Here is a 20396-nt window from a genome sequence, read left to right as displayed (position 1 = left end):
CCCCTTATCAAATTAGGAGCCTTGTCAACTATCTTCAGATACTTCATCTGCACCATCCTTATATTGTTTCCAAGGCCAGAGAGTCATCCATGAGCAACAAATTTTTTATTCTTGTGCAGGGACTTGATGAAGTGTGCTCATGAATTTTAGTTTTATGTCATGGAAGGTGCCTCAAGGGAAGGAAGGCATGCTATTATCACACATTATCCCTGCTATCAAAATTTATATTATATTTTTATAGTTAGTCAAAGTTATTAATGTTTGCTTTAGATCATTATTGCATAGTTGTCACAAAGGAAATTGTCAATATACTACCCTGAGGAAGGGCCAAAAGTGGTAGTTCCTAGAGAAGCCCCCTCATTTATCAGTAGTGTGCAAAATCCATTTGCTAGATGTTACTCAATGACCATTATGTTTGCTAGTAGCTAGAACCATATGGGGATTTTGTTTTTTTTCATACTCAAAATAATACTGATAGAAGAATTCAATAGTGAGAATGGATGTCCCAATCCTTAGTAATGCCCAAATGAATTGCTGGTGAAATCTTTTAACATTATTGAGTGGGATGTATATTTGAGTTTGTGGTTAGGCTATCACTCCCTAGAAAATAGAAATGAAATCTCAAATACACTATATTGTGCAAGTATTTATTCTGGGAAATCTCTAGAAGCAGGAGGTTGGTTAAATGGAGAGACCTAGATTTTTTCATGCAATCACAATTGGGTTTGGATACATACACATGGACCAAGCATGCTTCAAATCACAAGGCATTTTGGTTGGGTTCTACCTTATTAGTTTACCTTTTAGTCCTTGTTTCCCACTTCAGAGTTGTGTGTTCATGTATCGTAAATTAGGTATTGTGGGGTCCACTTTACTGTATTTTCTGAATTCTAATGCAGTTTGCAATAAAAGTTTAGCCCCTTTTCCGAGCTTCTTACCTTGGTTTTTGGCATTTCACTATAAAGTCACTTCTTCCAAGATGGTTCATGTCTCTATGCCTTTGTCACATGCATCAGAATGTGGTTTTTAACAACTTCCTGTGATTCATGCAGGCAACAAAGATATTAGAATTTTGTGCACAAGAAGTGTCATGCTTGATTTCATAAAAAGCTTCCCTTTTGGGGGATTCCTTATTCATTTTAAGGACATATTGTTGGGACAGGGTTCCCTGGGGTAAATTTTGTAAATTTTTTATTATTATTGTAAAGCCTTTGCATTTTGAGGAGCAGAGCGCGCAGGTCGATAGGAGTCAAAGGGGATTTAGGAAGGTTAAAGCCCCTTAGTTTGTTAAGTTGTTTTGTGACCTTCCCATGGTTTGTGGACCATGGTATTGTAATAGAGAATTATATAAAAAGGAGTCATAGAGAGTCATGAGAGATATAAGAGAATCAATCCATGAGTGAATGATCTAAGTAAGAGAAGTTTGTTTTTTGTACTTAGGCGAAGGGGAAGGCTCCTACAACTATGTGCGCGGAGACCTTGGTAAGTCTGCAGGTCCCTAAAACTATGTGTGTAGGGTTGAAAGAGGCTGTAATTGAAGATCTAAGCATAATAAAGGTTGTTTTGGAGCATTATCTGTGTATTAATGTTTACTTCTGAATTTACTGTATATTCAATCTGTTTACTGCGATTTATCATGGAACATATTTAATAGATACATGAAAGGGGTAGATCTGTTTAATTACATGATGTTATGAATGTTTAGAACAATCATCGAAGAGTTTGAATCTATTATCTGCTAGTTACTGTAATTCTAGGTTTTAAGGGATTAGGGTCGCGAAGATCGGAATAAAGCCTTAAGAGTAACATAAACACATCACATAGTTATTTGGATGCAGAAACCTGGTTCTAGCATCCCCCAATACTACCTCTGGTGAGACTATATCCTGCGTTATGCAGGTTGTTGCCGAAAGGGTAGGTAGTGTAGGGTTTTGTTGGTTAGCGCAACTAACTCTGAACTTGGGTCCAAGCCCCCTCAAGCTAACAAATGGTTTCATTGCCTGGATCGAGATCTATCTGAGGAATGTGTGATGTGCATAAGTGGATACTAACTAAGAAATATATTGAGAAGTGAATAGATCGGAAGTGACACGAGTTTACAACCCAGGAAAATAGAAATCCATGCATGTCGAAGGAAGAGTGGTTGAATAGATACCTGTATACATAAGAACATGAAATTTTCTTCTGCTCTTTTCCGTGTGAGTTATACAAATGCTTGGCTGAATTGGCAGATGGTCAAGGTACGTGGAAGTTGGATAACCCTATTATGTGGACTCCAAAACTAGTGTGGCACCTGGAAAGTTCAGAAAACAAGACCGCGAGGGCTGTCGATTATTGGATTGAGAGCATCTTGGGTGGATTCATTACTGAGTTCGCGATTGACACATCTATTAGTTATAGCAAAGCTGAACACCAGTTTTTCAAAGGACCAAGAGGTAATTATTTGAAGTCCCTAAAAACTTGGATTAAAATGCTATTCTGTGAGAAACGGGTTATTCCATTGAATTGATGTTTGGACGAGAATTGACGGGAACTACGCGAAGTGGAAAGCCGTTCAGAAGAGATCTAGATTTAGGTGCTGAGTACAGTCATTTGTTGGGAGAATTTGATAGTGACGAAGAGAGTAGTAGTTTGAAGGCACCTCAAGGTGCACCGCGGACGGTAAATCAGGGTATTGTGAGAATACCACATCCATCCACTCCACCTCCGCCTTCACCTCCACCTCACACACCTACACCTACACGTCCACCTCACACACCTACACCTACACCTCCACCTACACCTTCACTATTCAGTGTGGCAAATGCTATGAAGATGCCCATTTTCAAGGGTCAGGGGATAGAAGACCCTGAACAATTCTGGTTCATAGCAGATGTTGTGTGTAAGTCGCAATAGATAACAGATGATGAACTGAAGAAAGCGCAACTGTCACAACATTGCAGGATAGGGCACTTAACTGGTATATTAAGTATAGTACGACTCATCCAATTGCGATGTTGAAAGATACGAAGGATGCGCTGAATAATGACTTCAAGAAGCCTAAGTCTCAAGCTCAGTTTGTAACTGAGGTTAAAGAAATTAAGAAACAAGTAAATGAGTCAGCATAAGATTTTGATCAAAGATTGAAATGTATGTTACAACAGGCTAATCTGCAGATCATGAATGAACAACATAAGGATTGGTATATCGCTTCCTTGTTACCTCACTTGAGGTTACCTTTGTCAGAGCAGAAGATTGGAATGTAGACTGAGGCCCTGGAGAATCCTGTGAATTTGGAGGCCTCACCTATTCAAGATACGAATCTAGGAGTACAATAGATTCAGTCACAGTTGGCTAGCCTACATATGGAATTATAAAGTATCAAAAAGGGAAAAGAAGTCAAGAGTGAGACCTGCGTGGAAGTATGGTGTTTAAAATGTAATGGTCATGGTCATGACAAGGATCATTGTCCGGTGTATCAGAATTATCTAGTTGGGGGAGGTCTTGTCCCCCTGAATCCGGAGAGTACCGCTAGGACAACCACTGGTGTAGTGCCATGGTGCGTTATCTTTCAGATCACATGAAAACATATGACTAACAACTGTCATTTGCTGCAGAAGTTTGTGCAGACTCCCAACAACTATTTTACAACTTTTGTAAGTCTGTAGGACATGATGAGTGCAACTACTAAAGTTATGAATTAATGATGGAGATAATACCAACATATAAAGTACATATGGAGGCATGTCCTTAATAGGATAAAGGTGCAACTGCAGTGCATGGAGGATTCAATGGACGAGGAAGAGGACTATGGGGAGGAACTGGAAGAGGTTGCAGCAAGATAATTTATTACAATTGTGGAGAGCCAGACCACTTTGCACGGGATTGTCAGAATCCAACGCACCCCTCATGTCAATACTATCCACAGTTTGATCATGTCATGGAAGATTGTCCCATGCTCATCGCAAAAATGCAAGAAAAGGAGACCTAGACCCAATAGGCTACTCAGAACATCCAGATGATGAGATCAGAACCACGCGAGGATGGACCTAGTATTAATATTGTTACGCGAAGCGGTATAGCTACCGGGGAGGATAAAGGGAAACAACTAGAGAAAAATGTATGGGTATGCAAGGCTGTTGACAAGGAGGCTGGGTTTGATTTGAATAAAGAGAAGGAAACTTTTATGGAGGCAAAGAGGAGCTTTTTAGATGCAAGAGTTTCTACATCAAGGGCTTAGATTACATGAACGGAGAAGCCTGAGGAAGTCAATTTTGCACATGAAGAAGATCCATCATTGTTAAAATCTTTCTTACAGACCTGCATGAAGCTCCTAAGGGACCAAAAAGAAGTAGAGGGGCTACAAGAGTTCATAGATAACTATGTTGGAAAGGGTAAGCCACTGCCTAAAAAACGTGCAGTACACAAAGTAGACAAGGGTAAGAAAAGGACTGATCGTGAGATGAGATTGACTACCCAAATTGGAGAATTTGAAATGGACTAGGTGATCCTTGATTTGGGATATGATGCAAATGTTTTTTTGAAACAAACCTGGAAAATAATGGGAAAACCAACACTATAGTGGTCCCCAATCCAGCTGTGAATGGTGAATCAACAAAAGATTATTCCTATGGGGTACCTACATGGAGCAACTGTGGATATTGAAGGGGCGCGCACCATAGTTGATTTTGAAGTAATTGAAATAGTGGATTACAATAATCCATACTCGACACTGCTTGGCATTGATTCGGAATTTGATATGAACGCAGTCATCAACTTAAAGAAGCACAACATGACATCTGAGAAGAAGGAACTGAGGGTTATTGTTCCATTGGATCCAACCAAGGGTGCACAATATACTGAACCAGTCCAAGATTATTATGAAGAAGACAATATTGAACAAATTTATTAGCTTACTGTGTGGGACGAGGATTGGATCAAACCTATGGCGGATGGGCAAACCACTTGGGAGAAGGACAACCCCTGTAATTGAGATTCAATGAGGAGCTTGAGCATTAGTAGAATAGACTGCATGAGGTATCGATGTTGCGATGCAACAGGTTCACGAAGTTAATCCGATGTATATCCACTAAGGTACACAACTTACGTATTATGATGGTTTAGAAGATGTAAATTTATTTTTGGATAAATTTGAAAGGGATGTACTAGAGACACATTAGTTCCAGACATTAGACATCACGTTGAGAGCTATGCCTTCCAGATGGTGGGGCACCCATAAGAAAAACTTTGTAGACTGGAAGGAATATTGATGGATGATGAAGCTATGGTTTGGGTATGCCAATACCCGCATTGCAGAGAAATATATAGGAAAGGATGATCTGCGCGAGAATCTGGCTCAATGGACGAAGGCATGGGGAGAGGAACCACAACTAGAATGGGTTCATATATTATGCCACACTTTGGATACTATTCCAGTGAACTGGTATCTAGAAACAAAGCTACGACATAGAATCGTAGAGTGGGATGTTCTGAAGGAAAGTTTTCTGTAAACTTTTAGTTTTAAGGATGGATTTGAGTGTATTAACGAAGAATTACAGGAGATCAAAGCTGCAATATTTAGATTGTCCGAAGAGATTGTTACATGGGTACAACTTGACTGGAGTACTGTTATAGACATTTTTGTGCCTTACAGCATGAAGCATGAAATGTCCATAATCTAAGGGATCCAAAGTCCCTAAACATGTTGTTCCTACCCCTAGAGGAACAAGGTCAGCAAACCATAACACTGAATAACAGTTCTCCACCTGAAAACACTCAAAAACAAGGCAATTCTGGATCATGTCAACTGCTCCACTGAGCATCTGCGCTGAATGTCAACTTCTCCACTGTCTACCTGCGTTGAATGTCAACTGCAAAGAAGGCTACATGCGTTGGGCGAGTTTGGACATGTGGCACAGTCATTCCTCAAGGTGTCAATGCCCAGGAAGCTTCCAAAATGACACTTGGATCAGGGAATTCGACTGGTGATGAGTAAGAGGGTCTAGATCTCCAAGTGGAAGCAAGAACCTCCAAGTGGACTCAAGAACTGAAGAATAACTGAAGTGAGAGAGGACACTAGTCAGCTTCATGCCAGCCTCAAGCTGACTCATCCTTTCTCCAAAACTCCTATATATAGATCTCTCTCATGAGGTCTAGGGAGGCTGGAATCTTGTGAATGTAAGGAAGTGCTGTTGGTTTGAGTTTAGAACTATTGGGTTATTTGCTTTGAAGGAGGTGAAGAGGAGATTTCTTTCTGCTGGGAAGGTGATGCTGGATTGGGCCTCTTATGGTTGTATCACTTCCTGAACTTTACTTCTTCCATTATTAAAGCATTTGAGGTTCTTCTATATGCATGTGTCTCAATGATGTATTGTTATACTTGTGTATTTGATTTATTCTAATCCTTGAATCAATTATGAACGAATGCTTCTTGTAGTTTCCCTCTCTTGCCATTTTGCAGGATCTTGGTGTAGCTGGGCCAGTGAAAGAGCAAGGAGCTGGGGGCAAGCAGCAAGGAGAGAAGATTGGATCAACCATTAGCGAAAGACATCGGTTAGTGGATCTCTTTCTCCCCTATTTTACTTTCATAAAGAAGAAACCTTAGATAGCTTTGCTTTGATTGTTGCTGAGGTACTATCACCCTTAGAGTGGGATAGGGTCATTTCGTATTGGATACTTTTCCCAACAACAAATTGGCGACTCCACTGGGGATCGTATCTTGTTGGTTGTTTGTGTTTTTGCTATTCATTTCATAAACACAGGGAGTACCGAATCGAACTGCATTTGGATCTTTCAAATGCAAAGTAGAGGGCAGCTACTCTAGCTCAGTTTCTGGGCACGTTTATGATTTGAAGAGCTGATCCACAAGGACTCTGAACAGCTCTTAGTGATAGCTTTTCATCCTCCTTAATCATCCTTTAGTGTCTACTTGATTGATAGCTTTGATTTGGCCAAAAACTGTTGATTTTTGAGCAATCTGTAACCCGGAAACCAAGAGAAACGAGAGTTTCTCTCTTCATTGCAGGCACTGTGAAGGCAGTCTGCATTTCATCGCAGGTCCTGAAGGGGCTACCTGCGTTGAATGTCAAACTGACAGTGTTCTACCTGCGCTGAACTAGTTTTGCCTTGTGCAACTGGGGTTCCCTGCTGTTTGTTGCCCTGTTTTCATCCCTGTTTTTGCAGCCTGTTATCAGTCAATGTACCTATCTGAAACCACCTTTCTTTGCCACTATTCCGCCTCAGTTGTATAAAGAAACTGTATTTGTTCTTTGTGTATTTCTTCCATCATTTGCAGTTTCCCATAACGAAAGTGAACTAGTCTTGCTGTGACCTCTTAGATCTAGACCTGTGATAAGTGTCGTTTTGATCTTAAGAGTTAGTTTGTTTGCTGTTCATAGCTGATTGAGCTTTTGCTTTCGTCATATGGTTTGAATTTATGTATTTCTAGTGTTGAAACAAGTAAATCTTAAGGTGTCTTTTGGTTTTGGACAAAAGCTTGTTTGCTTTCACTTGAAATTGAATTCAAAGTTATACAACAGCTTTCTTTTTGTAGTACATCAACATTAAGAAAGAGAAAAGAAATACTTGCATTGTGCATGTGCATTTTGACAGTTTGCATGTTGATTTAGGGAAAAGTGCATTAGTGTGTGCTCTATGATCTGTGTGAAAAGATGATGTCTTTCTTTTCCCTCAGTAGTTAAGATTTTCAAAGTTGAAAGATTGAAAAGCTTGCTTATCATCTTAGACTGCATTTAGGAGTTGTACCATACATCTCGTGGTGATCCATAAAGGCAAGCTGCTAAACAAGATCAACCTAAAATGAATTGAATTTACATAACAACGCTTTGAAACATAACGCAAACACATAGAGGTCTAAGCTAGAGACGTGTTCCGGCGTCGTTAAACGTGATATCTTAGTGTTGAGTGGTTGGGTGATTCCTCCACGGTGAAGCGATAAGTATCAATACGGACTTGTGCTCCCACGTACCGTCGCGTATATATTGGGAGACCCCTATAGGAACAAAGCCTTTATCCATAGGAAGCCGTGTCGGCCGCCCTACTGATCGCAATGCAGTGAACACAGCATTCACGAAGATCGACCACCCGTATCGTAAAACGTATTCTGTGGTTTTGCGAAAAGTTTGGCACACCCTCTGCCTAGAACTCCAGAGTAGTTTCTTTTGGCCTTTTTCAAACTCTATAACTGAAAAAGTCCATCCGAGCATTTGTCACTTCGGGCTTGTTAAAACATCGAAGGAGACTAGAGTCATCTTTAGCTTTTTCTCGACTCTTAAAAAGTGAAAAAGCAAGTTGTGTCTAAAGCGTCGTTATAAAATTTATTTTAAATGGAACATGATCACCTCCTATTCTTGCGTTGATCTGTAGGTCGAGAACATGGAATGCACCAACCAAGGAATTCCACATGATGGAAATCCTAGTCCTTTCTCCTCTTGGGGAGAAGTTGGTGCGCCCCACATGGCCACATTGTCACTTCCAGGACTGACAATTGGCCTGCCAATATGGCTATTCTCAACCAATGTAGTTCAGAACACCATGGTTCCTGAACAGTCGAGTCAACAGTTAGATCAGTCTAGATCTGCCCACCAGCCTTCTACTTCCTATAACTCTTCCTCCAATCCTTCATCTTCGCAAGGTAGAGCCGGCAAAAGCCAAGCTCCCATGAAGAAGAAGGAGAAGAAGAAGAGAGAGAAGAAGAAGAAGGAGCCTAAGGCGACTGGGGGCAAGCAACAGACATCTGACAAAAATCCACACACAGCACAGACCGGGCCTAAATCGCCATGTGTCATATGTAGAGGAGACCATTTCCATAGAGATTGTCCCTGTATTCCCCAGATACTAAGGGACTGGTCCCCTTGTTTGCGCAATTCGGGAGCATCAACCTTTGATAGCCATGTTGAATGCTTACCGTCAACCAGCGAAAGTGAAGGTTCAAGACAAAGAGGGGGAGCAAGATCCCCCTGCAGACTGTGTGAAGGCAATCACGCCATCCACCGTTGTCCCTTCTTAGACGAAGCGAAGAGAGTTTTGGAAGATCGTCCGGTTTCACCGTTGAGACTTCCTCCTGGATACAAAAAACTCGTGCCAAGTCCTTCGTTGGTTGAGAACACAGCTGGCCCGCTCAAGTGGTCAGCTGAAGCGTCAGTCATTGAAAATGAACCTACTGAATCCAGACCGGACGAAAGTCCAAAGGTCGAAACGGCAGTTGACCCGGTTCCGCCTTCAGAGGTTTCATCTTCAAATGACACCGTCATTGAAGATTCATCTTCAAATGACACCCTCACTGAAGAGAATAAGGATGACACCATCCAGATTCTTTTCATCAACACAGACTCTGATGAGCATCAAGGAAATGCGCCCATTCCTTTATCGCAGGAAGGAACATCGTCAGGGTCATATCCGGCCATATATTCGGTCCCACCACCAAGCAACCTGGTTGTATCCTTTGATTGGAATCAACTAGGCAGACCCCGGTTGCCAGCAAGTATACCATTCAGAATCATAGTCCAAATATACAGAATGGTAATGGCTGGCACTATCATTGATGAAGGGGCATCTGTGAGTATCCTTTCCTCTGTTGCTTGGAAAGCACTGGGTTCCCCGGCGCTTTTGCCTGAGATAAGAAATCTCTCGGGTTTCGATAAAGGAACCAGTCGACCATTAGGGATCCTCCCCAATGTGCCTATTACATTGAAAGGGAAGGCCATTCAAATGAACGTGATGGTCGTTCAAGGACCCTTGGATTATAACCTACTCCTTGGACGAGACTATATATATTGCATGGGAGCAATAGTCTCCTCACTCTTTAGAGTAATGTGTTTTCCACACGAAGGAAGAATGGTCAAGCTCGTAGACCAACTTTCATTTCCGGGATCACGCATCGCAAATAGTCACATACCAACCCTGAATGGTCTATTCAATCAAGAAATGTCTCCACCCCCGGTCCTTCTTCCCGATGAGTGCGAGTGATTCAGAAATATGGGACTGGAACCCAGGGGGCATGCATCCTGGTCTGCTTTGGGCAGAGAAAACCTTGGGTATAAGATAGAATTTCCGCGAGAGAATATGACTAGTCCGTACCCCGTCCATAGAGGAAGAGGGGTTGTTCTGGAATAGGATTCTTTTGTCAAAGTTACGTGTTTGACAAGAGTCATTCACCCTTGTCTATTTCGGTAGACAGTGCCGAGGAAATGTTTTGTTTGAAGAAGTTAACGAGACAATCTTTGGGTAACCAGAAAGAGGCAAGCCTCCCTCAGTAACACTAATGTTTTGTCTTTGAGTAGTGTTCTTCTCTTGTCGCAAGTAGCTATTCTCTTGCGATCTTGCGAAGGATCTATTAAAAGTTGGGCTGACGAGAAGACAAGTATCGCGTAAGACCCGTTAAAAATAACGAGAAGACAAGTATCGTTAACATTAGACTGGCAAGACGACAAGTAGCTGTGAACACCCAAAGAAAAACAGAGGTGGGAAGGAGGAGGGGTAGCCTTGAAATTGTATTTTATACCTGGGGGCATGCAAACCTTTTGGAGTGCAAGCAAAGAGCGGTTATTTATCCGTTTTTTTGGATTAGTCGTTTCCGAACTTGCATAAAGAAAGGATATGGAGTAAAGCTCAGTGAGATGAAACTCCTTAAAAAATAGAGATCTCACCGGGGACGTTTCTTATCTTATGACTGGTATTCGATCAGTTTTAGCATAAAGTTCATGCTCGTTAAAAAATAAACGCAAGATCCGAGCAGTTTTAACGCGGAATTTATGCTCGTTAAAAAATAAAACATAAGCATTGAGCAATGTTTGGTGCATTCAAGCTCATTAAAAAATGAACCTATTCCGGTAAATAACCATTGTGTATGTAACCTTATCTGCCTAAAAAAGCCTTGGTCGTGTTTGCACCTGCCACCTCCACCGTCATTTGGCCGATCGTTCACCTCCATATGATTGTTTACCCATTTTGAGGAACAGCTGCGAAGAGTGATTTCACCTAGCCATCCTTGTGACACTGCCGTGATTGGAAAATTCCAACCTGTACCTGGAATCTGCTGCTATCCCTGTTTATCACTCGTTCCTCAAAAGACGAGTCTTCTTTGAGCTCTTTTCAACTGACTCGTAAATTATGAAAAGATTGCCAAGTTTTGGCCTTCCAGCTCGTTAAAAGGACCGGAAGAGCTATCCCTCCTCTAGATTTTAATCTTTTTGGACCTGAGGGATTATTGCACAAAAAGGTCGAGCGCTTGTTTTATTCGGCTCGTTAAAGTTATCGAAAACTCATCCCTTTTGTATTGTTTTATACTTTTTCAGACTTAAGGGATTAGATGACGAAAAAGGAATTTTGGAGTTAACTTTCTGTACCTTTTCAGACTCTCTAAAAATGAAAAGGACCGAGTTTTCCTTGTCGTTAGACTCGTTAAAATGATTAAATAGCGACAAACTTGTCTTTAGACGAGAACGAGTTTCCCTATCGCTAGGCTCGTTAAAACATAGCGATGGGCTTGCCCGAAGGGCAGGTTATAGAACAAGCATATGTTATCCTCCTCAAGCTTGACAAAAATAAAGAGGTACTGGTCAGAAATGACTGGGGAAAAATTGGGAGAACCTCAAAGCTTTAATGGTAGCAAGTCACTCTTGAACATGACACTTTTCCTCCGTATCACATCGGGTTGGGTTGTTTCATTCACCGGTCTCATCACCATGGTCTCGCCAAACCATCCACATTTGGGGTAATGCTACCGATCCATCGCATCAGTGTCGTTATATGTTCAAGAGATGTTGTTCAGAAAGAGTCAACCGTGTCCCATCCATTGCCATACATTATCCTTCATCCATCCATGACCGCCACCCTGAATCATATGTCACAGATTGTTTTCACCTCCATTAAAATCATTAGCTCCGTTCCGTGTCACTGATGTGGGATTCATTAAGGCCCTCCTTTGACGGATCGCTTCTTGTCGACTTCAGCGCATTATCCAAGAAGTTGATCTAGGAACACCCCCCCAGTACTTTGAAGCTTGCATGCCTCAATGGCAAGTTTCTCACTTCCGGAGACAGGTATACATCAATGACCTTCGACCATAAGATTTTGCGTGGTGTTCAACGCCAAGTCCTTTATTCACACCACATGAATTGTATTGCAGTACCTTGAGGGTCATTATCATTATCGGTGATTCCTCTCGCGCTTGTTAACGGTTTACATCATTGACCGGTAATCAAGCGATGTCTTTCCATGTTCGACTTCAGCGCAATTCTCACATGGATCAACTTGTACTTAGAGTGAAGATCGAACGAGTTTGAAGACCCCGGATCTAGTTTCATCCATCCGGGCTGCGATATATATTCAGGAAATATAAAGACATTTGACATGTACATCATTGCAGCAGATGATCGTCCTTCTCAAAGGATGATAATTTCAGCAGAGAATTATCAGTCTACCATCAGACGATCGTCTGTTCTATGTACCAAAATGAATTTATAAAGCTGAGCATGGGAATGCCCGCCTCAGCTAGATCATGAAAGCAGAATGAATCATAATGTATTGTATTGTATTTTATTACAGGTCACCTATCAGCGATTGAATGAACTTTGGATCCTCCTGATAAAGCATTTCACCCGATAAACGACCTCATACTTTAGGGGGCAACTGTTATAGACATTTTTTGTGCCTTACAGCATGAAGCATGAAATGTCCATAATCTAAGGGATCCAAAGTCCCTAAACATGTTGTTCCTACCCCTAGAGGAACAAGGTCAGCAAACCACAGCACTGAATAACAGTTCTCCACCTGAAAACACTCAAAAACAAGGCAATTCTGGATCATGTCAACTGCTCCACTGAGCATCTGTGCTGAATGTCAACTGTTCCACTGTCTACCTGCGTTGAATGTCAACTGCAAAGAAGGCTACCTGCGCTGGGCGAGTTTGGACATGTGGCACAGTCATTCCTCAAGGTGTCAATGCCCAGGAAGCTTCCAAAATGACACTTGGATCAGGGAATTCGACTGGTGATGAGTAAGAGGGTCTAGATCTCCAAGTGGAAGCAAGAACCTTCAAGTGGACTCAAGAACTGAAGAATAACTGAAGTGAGAGAGGACACTAGTCAGCTTCATGCCAGCCTCAAGCTGACTCATCCTTTCTCCAAAACTCCTATATATAGATCTCTCTCATGAGGTCTAGGGAGGCTGGAATCTTGTGAATGTAAGGAAGTGCTGTTGGTTTGAGTTTAGAACTATTGGGTGATTTGCTTTGAAGGAGGTGAAGAGGAGATTTCTTTCTGCTGGGAAGGTGATGCTGGATTGGGCCTCTTATGGTTGTATCACTTCCTGAACTTTACTTCTTCCATTAATAAAGCATTTGAGGTTCTTCTATATGCATGTGTCTCAATGATGTATTGTTATACTTGTGTATTTGATTTATTCTAATCCTTGAATCAATTATGAACGAATGCTTCTTGTAGTTTCCCTCTCTTTCCATTTTGCAGGATCTTGGTGTAGCTGGGCCAGTGAAAGAGCAAGGAGCTGGGGGCAAGCAGCAAGGAGAGAAGATTGGATCAACCATTAGCGAAAGACATCGGTTAGTGGATCTCTTTCTCCCCTATTTTACTTTCATAAAGAAGAAACCTTAGATAGCTTTGCTTTGATTGTTGCTGAGGTACTATCACCCTTAGAGTGGGATAGGGTCATTCCGTATTGGATACTTTTCCCAACAACAAGTACACAGCTGCGCCATGCGTTGGAATGCTACAATGTGACCATAGAGGAAGGTGAGGAAGATCCTAGGAATATCAGTATTCCCGAGTCAGAAGGCCCAAAGTCATGGGGCCTAAGGTAGAGGTTCCTGACATCTTAAAGCCCTTGAAAACTAAGCAGGTGAATATTGGGTCGGATGTGCAACCGAAGTTTGAAAATATAGGTGATTACTAGGATGAGGACATAATGGACAAAGTCGCAGAGTTATTGTGAGAGTATCTGGACTTGTTTCCCACAAATTTCCCTGATATGAAGTTGATAGTAGGTGATCTAGGTGTCATGAAGATCACCCTGAATCTAGATGTGAAGCCAGTGAAGTAGCACCCATATCGGTTGAATCATAAATACAAGGAAAAAGTGCACGGGGAATTAGATAAGATGCTTACAGCTGGGATTATTGAGCCCGTCAAGGAATCAGATTGGGTTTCCTATGGTGGTTCAGGAAAAGTAAGACGAAGGGCGAAATATGGATCTAAATAGAATTAAGAAAGTTGAATGATGCTTGTGTCCATGATCCATTCCCTATGCCATTCATAGATGAGGTATTAGATGTTGTAGGTCAAGAAGCTTATTCGTTTATCGATGGGTTCTCAGGGTATCATCAGATCAAAATTGCATCGGAGGATCAGAGTAAGACTACCTTCACTATAGAATAGGGTTGTTTCTAGTATACAATCATGCCCTTTGGACTTAAGAATGCCCCTGCAATCTTTTCTAGAGTGGTAGTTTCACCTTTCAAATAATTTACTCATAAGTTTTTGGAGGTTTACTTTGATGATTGGACAATTTTTGGGTTACTAAAACAGCACGTTGCAAGTCTTCACCTAATGCTGGATACTTGTCAGAAGTATCAGATATCCCTCAATCTAAAGAAGGGCATATTCTGTGTACCTTATGGGATACTCTTGGGCCATGTTGTCTGTAAGCAGGGGTTGATGGTAGACCCTACCAAAATTGTAGTAATTATAAATTTGGAGTGTCTGATGAATGTCCAGCAGTTGTGCATGACATTGGGCCATTTAGGATATTATAGAAAGTTCATCAAAGCATATGCGCAAATCACTGCACCCATGGAGAGATTACTAAAGAAGGATGTGAAATTTTGTTGGGATGATGATTGCCAGAAGATTTTGGATGTATTAAAGGAAAAAATGGTCACAATACCTATTCTAGTGTTCCTTGACTGGAAGAAGGAATTCCACGTACATGTAGATGCATCCTGCATAGCATTAGGAATTGTGCTAACCCAACCAGGTGCAGGTGATATTTACCACCCAATAGAGTTTGCAAGAAGGAAGTTGTCGAAGGCAGAGAAGAATTATTCAACTACAGAGCGCAAAGGATTGGAAATGGTGTATGCGCTTCAAAAGTTCAGGCACTATTTGTTGGGTGCACACTTCAAAATGTACACAGACCATTCTGCATTGAAGTACGTAGTCAACAAGCCTATGTTAGTGTTGGCTTATGGGGGCTTGACCCAGGTTTAGATTTATTTAGCCAAACAAATCCCTACACTACTGGCCCTTTCGGCATCAGCTCGCAGAGCGTGGACTGAAGTCTCACCCGAAGTAGTATGGGGGGATGCTGGAACCAAGTTTCTGCACCCTTGAGATGTTTGAGATGTCGATTTAGTCCAACTAGATCTGTCTTCGCGTAGGTCGTTTCGCGCACTGTTCCAACCTTCAATACCTTTGCAATCTGTTATAATCGTCTTTTGTGCAGCCCTAACTAGGGGCCGAGATGCTTTCGCGCTACTAGGGCAGCGAACTCCACTATTTCCCCAAACTACACTGCGTGTCTTACTTATCTTCTTAACAGATCTTAGTTAACTTCATGTAAATAGATATTCTATTTTGCATTCACTTAATCAATACAATTATACACATTTGCACATCATATAAGTATTAGAAGTGAATTTCATACCCAAGATAACAGATGCATAAAACAAGAAATAAATACATGGAAATGATAGGAAACTTCTCTTTATTAATACTTCCAACTGTTACAGACTCGACTCGCCCTGCTCACTCAGCTGCGGACAACTAGGCATCTATGCTCTCAGCTGCATAGCCTTCTCCTACTCTACGACCCAAAAATAGACTTTTCTCCACAGATCTATCTCGCTACATCATATGTTCATCTTTTTTTATTCATTCCTTTCTTAACTACTTAGAGCCTCGCTCTATTTATACAATCCCATGGTCCGCGGACCATGGGTAGATCTCTACAGCCAACATTACAATAACAAAACTAAGGGTGGACAACCCTATGACTCTTTTACAAACTACGCGCTCCGCACCCACAAAATGTGGAGTCTTTACATTGAAATTACAATCTTTGATCAAAATCTGGGCTCTAAGCCCCAAAACTTCCCTTGGGGGATCCCGCGCCCAACAGGCCCCAACACAAACATTGTGACTCGCCCTCGAGTCACTCTGTTGGTGTAGAGATCTTTGTGTGAAGACCTCCCAACTCTGAATGGATCCCTGTAAGCTCGGAAACGCACTAAGAGGTTGCCTGTTGTACTTCCTCGATGTGCTATTTAGTGACTGTTGTGGCTAAACTACTACCCTGGATCCTTTCCTGCGTTGCTTGTAGTTGCGTGAGCTTTGCTTCAATGGAGGCTGTAATGGTGTACACCTCATCAATCCACAGCTATAAGCGCACCTTGAAAACTACTTCCTTATGCCGAGTAGCATCCACTTGCTCCTTGAGTGCTTTAGCCTCTTGTACCCTCGCGAGCCTCTGTGTAATGGAAACCATTTGCGCAGTCCCTTTTACTTCATCATATCTTTGGTGTAGCTCGCACGCCTCTGTCTCTAGGTGCTGTATGTTCAGGTTCTCTTGCAGGGTGGTGAGAACCTCGAACGACTGCTCGAACAGCTCTGTGCAGTCTGTCACTGCACTGTTAACCTTTGCTATTGTTGCTGTAATTGCGATGGCGTGTTGTTCCTTGACCTCCAGCGGAGTTGAAGGCTGCACCTTCAATTGTAGTTCTACTATCTGAAGGTTCAGCTCCAGCTGAACCCTGGCTATTTCTTCCTTTGCCTTGCGCATCCCTGCTGCTAATTTTTGGACGTGCGCTTCCATTGGTTCTTCTACTTGGATGGCCAATTCTGAGACCATCTGGCAGGCTTCCTCCACCACTTGCACCATTTGTCTATTCTGCACTACTAACTCATCGTTGCAGGCTTAACTGTTCAATGTTGATGCGCTGCTCACTCATTACCCGGAGTGCGTGACCCTCCCTGGCTCGTAGTTCTGCAGTAACTCCATCCTGCAAAATATAGAGTGTCTCCCAAGGGAGCATAGCTACGTTTAATTCGATTCCCTTCAACCCACTGACCATAGGCTTGTCGACCTCATTTTCTGTAACGAGTGCTCCATCTGGCAGCACTATGGTGTTGGTCATTCGGGTGTGTAGCATTTGCTCGGCCGTGGACGTGCCTATTGCGAGGCTGGTTGACACAGTGCCAGCCTGTGGAGTGCGCACCTGCAACTCCTGTATCTGTGCCTGGAGAGCCCCCAACACCATCTGGTGTTCCTCCTCAAACTGCTGGAGGGCCTTCGCGGTGACATCCCTCATCGTCTCGCCAATGTCATGTAGATCCCCCTTAGTGAGGGTGATCAGGTCGAACAAAGTCTTTGAAGCCTTCGACTTCTTTCGTGGCCCTACCTGCTCTCTTGGGTGTGGAATTTTAGTTGAGTGAACGCTGTCTGCGGATTCGCGCTGTTAGCACCTAAATCTGCCTGAGGCTGAAGGAAGGCAAAAATTAGGGTAACCACAAACCACGCTTAGTCTGGTAGCTAGCCCTACTAGAGCAGGAGAGGGCTCTCTCCGAGTCATGCCCAGTGAATAGATAATCGAAAACAGTCTGAGATGACTTACAATGCAATATTTACCTTAGGCTAGTAAGTGAATAGGGATTCTGGAAACAATTTTCATGAATGACCGAGCTTCTGGGATGTTATGGGACCGACGCTCAGCAAAGAATAGAGAATTTAATACAAAGGCATAGATTATTCCGTGAGGCAAGGTAGGTGGAAAATGTAACAAGCTAGTTTGAGGTACCGCAGCATGAAAAGATTGCTGAAGAAAGTGAAAAGGGCTTAGTGACAAGAATCCTTTTCAACAGAAGAATAACACTAAACATGAAATTTTCCCACAGGCAGAGCAATAAAATTGAATTCTACCTAATCTCACTAAGAAAATTTCACTAGAAATGAACATGAATCGAATTAGGAAACATAACGAAATACATATGAAAACATAAGAGACACGTTTGTTACACTCACAACCACAAGAATCTCATGAAACAGAGCCGCTGCCTTTCATTAATTCTCTGTAAAAAATACACAGTGAAGAAACAAAGTTTCTTGCCCACAGTCTCCCAGAAGTTACAAGCCAACCAAACCTTTGCAAATAGCTTGCATACAATATATAGAATGTTCCACGAAGAGATAGAACACCCAAGGGTTGGGGAGTTACTCGAATCATTACAAAATGGAGATGAAGAGCCAACCATCAGCTACAGGTGCAGCGCTACAAACATGACATTTCGCTTGGGGTGACCGTTTGCCTTCCTTTGCCACTTGGATAGAAGAAAATCTGGAGAAAAAACAATTTAAATTCCGCCTTTGGTGCCAAAAAACCGAAGTGTAGATGAGCGGGCCCACTTGGAGAAGTCGCGAACTGAAATTTCGCGAAACGGAAGCAAATTGGCAATTTTTTCCTCTGTGCGCCGCACCATTTTTTCTGTGTGTTGCGCTACTTTGGGACCTGTTTTGGGTCACTTGTAGGTGTTCAAAATGTGCCCAAGTGGGCTTGTTGGAAATCCTATCCTGTCCAATTTCTAACCCCACTATAATTTTTGAATTTGGTGCTCATTTACCCCTCCAAATGTTCATTCTCCCAAGACTGCTTTCTGTGTGTCAAAAAAGTGGCAGAGAGGTCATTTTTGGGTGTTTTTTGACCTTTAGGAGACTCAGATCTTGTCAAAATTTCTTGCCCAGACACCAGTAGTCATGATTTTCCATGATGAATCCAAAAATGCAAGCCATTCCTCATTTGGAGCTCTAGAATTTTAGGGTCGCGCCAGTGGCATGACGCACAGGGAGAAAAAACCTGTTTGTGCACAAAAATTTGTCAAATGACCAAAAATGCCCCAAAAATGCTCCAAATTTCTTGCCCAAGCACCAGTGGTCATGATTTTTTATGCTGAATCCAAAAATGTAAACCTTTATTCATTTGTATCTCTAGATTTTTAGCGTCGTGCCAGTGCGCGACGCACAGGGAAGTGGCGCGGCGCACTAGGCTTGAGGCGCGACGCATATAGCCTGTGCGTAGTGGTTTTTGCAGGAGAATTTTGGAGGCCTTCCTGGTGTCAAAATTGGGCGCAGGATAGCTCTTTGGAAAGATATTTGAGTCTAATTTCCAACCCAACTAGAATTTTTCAATTTGGAGTTCATTTTACCTGTCAAAAATCAAATATCCCAAGACTGGTCAAAATGTGCCAAATGAGGCTGCCTAAAGGCAGAGTGCTGTTACAGTCAACTTTTGAATGCCTTCCTCAACTCCAAATTGAGCTCATGATATCTCATTGGAAATATATTGGTGTCTAGTTATCATTTGACTCATCAAGCAAGTCATTTGGCCAACTGAGCTAGGAGAAAATTTGATTTTCCCAAGGTCACTTCAGAGGTGCATCATTTCTCCCGAGGCGACTATATTTTTGACATTTCTCCAAAACCATGACACCTGTGTAAAAAGTGAAGGAGGTTTTTCTTCCTTGGCATGTTTTGGACAAAAAAATCTCTCATTTTTCAAAAATTCATCTTTGATTTCTCAGAAACATCATTTGAGTGAAACCTACCCCGATGTGTGGAACAAGGGATTTGTCGAAATGAAGCGAAATGAAGGGGATAGGGAGCTTCTAAATTCTTGAGGAAATTTTGGGAAGTAGGGAGGGATGTTAGGAAGTATGGGAAAGTGGAATCTCTGAAATTGAGTGAGGGGAAGGGGTCCAAAAAGGCAAAACACAGGCCCAACCTAGAAAACTGCCAGGTTGTAGCAAGAAACTAGGGTTTGTGCGAAAATGAGGAATTTGGGGGATCTCAGTGATGGGAAGTATTTGATAAGGTACTTTAAGGATAGGGGAAGGTGTATGAACATCAGGATACAAGTTTTTCCTATGATTTTACCGTCCAAGAGAAATTGCCTTCAAAACCCTAGGAGAGGGAAATGACCTTACCTAGGCGCAACTGAAGCATGAACAAGGTGTAAAATGACCCATTGGAACTTGACATGACAATGAAAACCCTCTGAATGATGGTAGAATCAACTGAATAGTGACATAGACCGACATTTGGATGACTTTGGAAGGAGTGAAAGCAAACCCTAGACCTAATGCCTAGTGATCAAATTTTACTTGAAGACTCACTGAAATGACAAAATTTGACCTTGACAGCTTAAAACCACTTTGTAAGAGCATGTTTGATCACTGGAGGAAGGCTGCAAAGACTGACACTAACAGGCGCCACCTTGCTCTGTGTCAGCTCCGGCTCAGGTGAAGGCAACTTTTGTCCTCCGCGTTCTTCTTCTACTACCTTCTGCTGCTCTTCTACCAACTTCGTAGTGTCACGCGCCGCCTGGGACTTAGTTG

Source organism: Pinus tabuliformis, chromosome 8, assembly GCF_031772625.1.
Source record: "Pinus tabuliformis cultivar Carrire ecotype Pingquan chromosome 8, CPIR1, whole genome shotgun sequence".
NCBI lineage: Eukaryota > Viridiplantae > Streptophyta > Pinopsida > Pinales > Pinaceae > Pinus > Pinus tabuliformis.
This window is presented reverse-complemented; position numbering follows the sequence as displayed.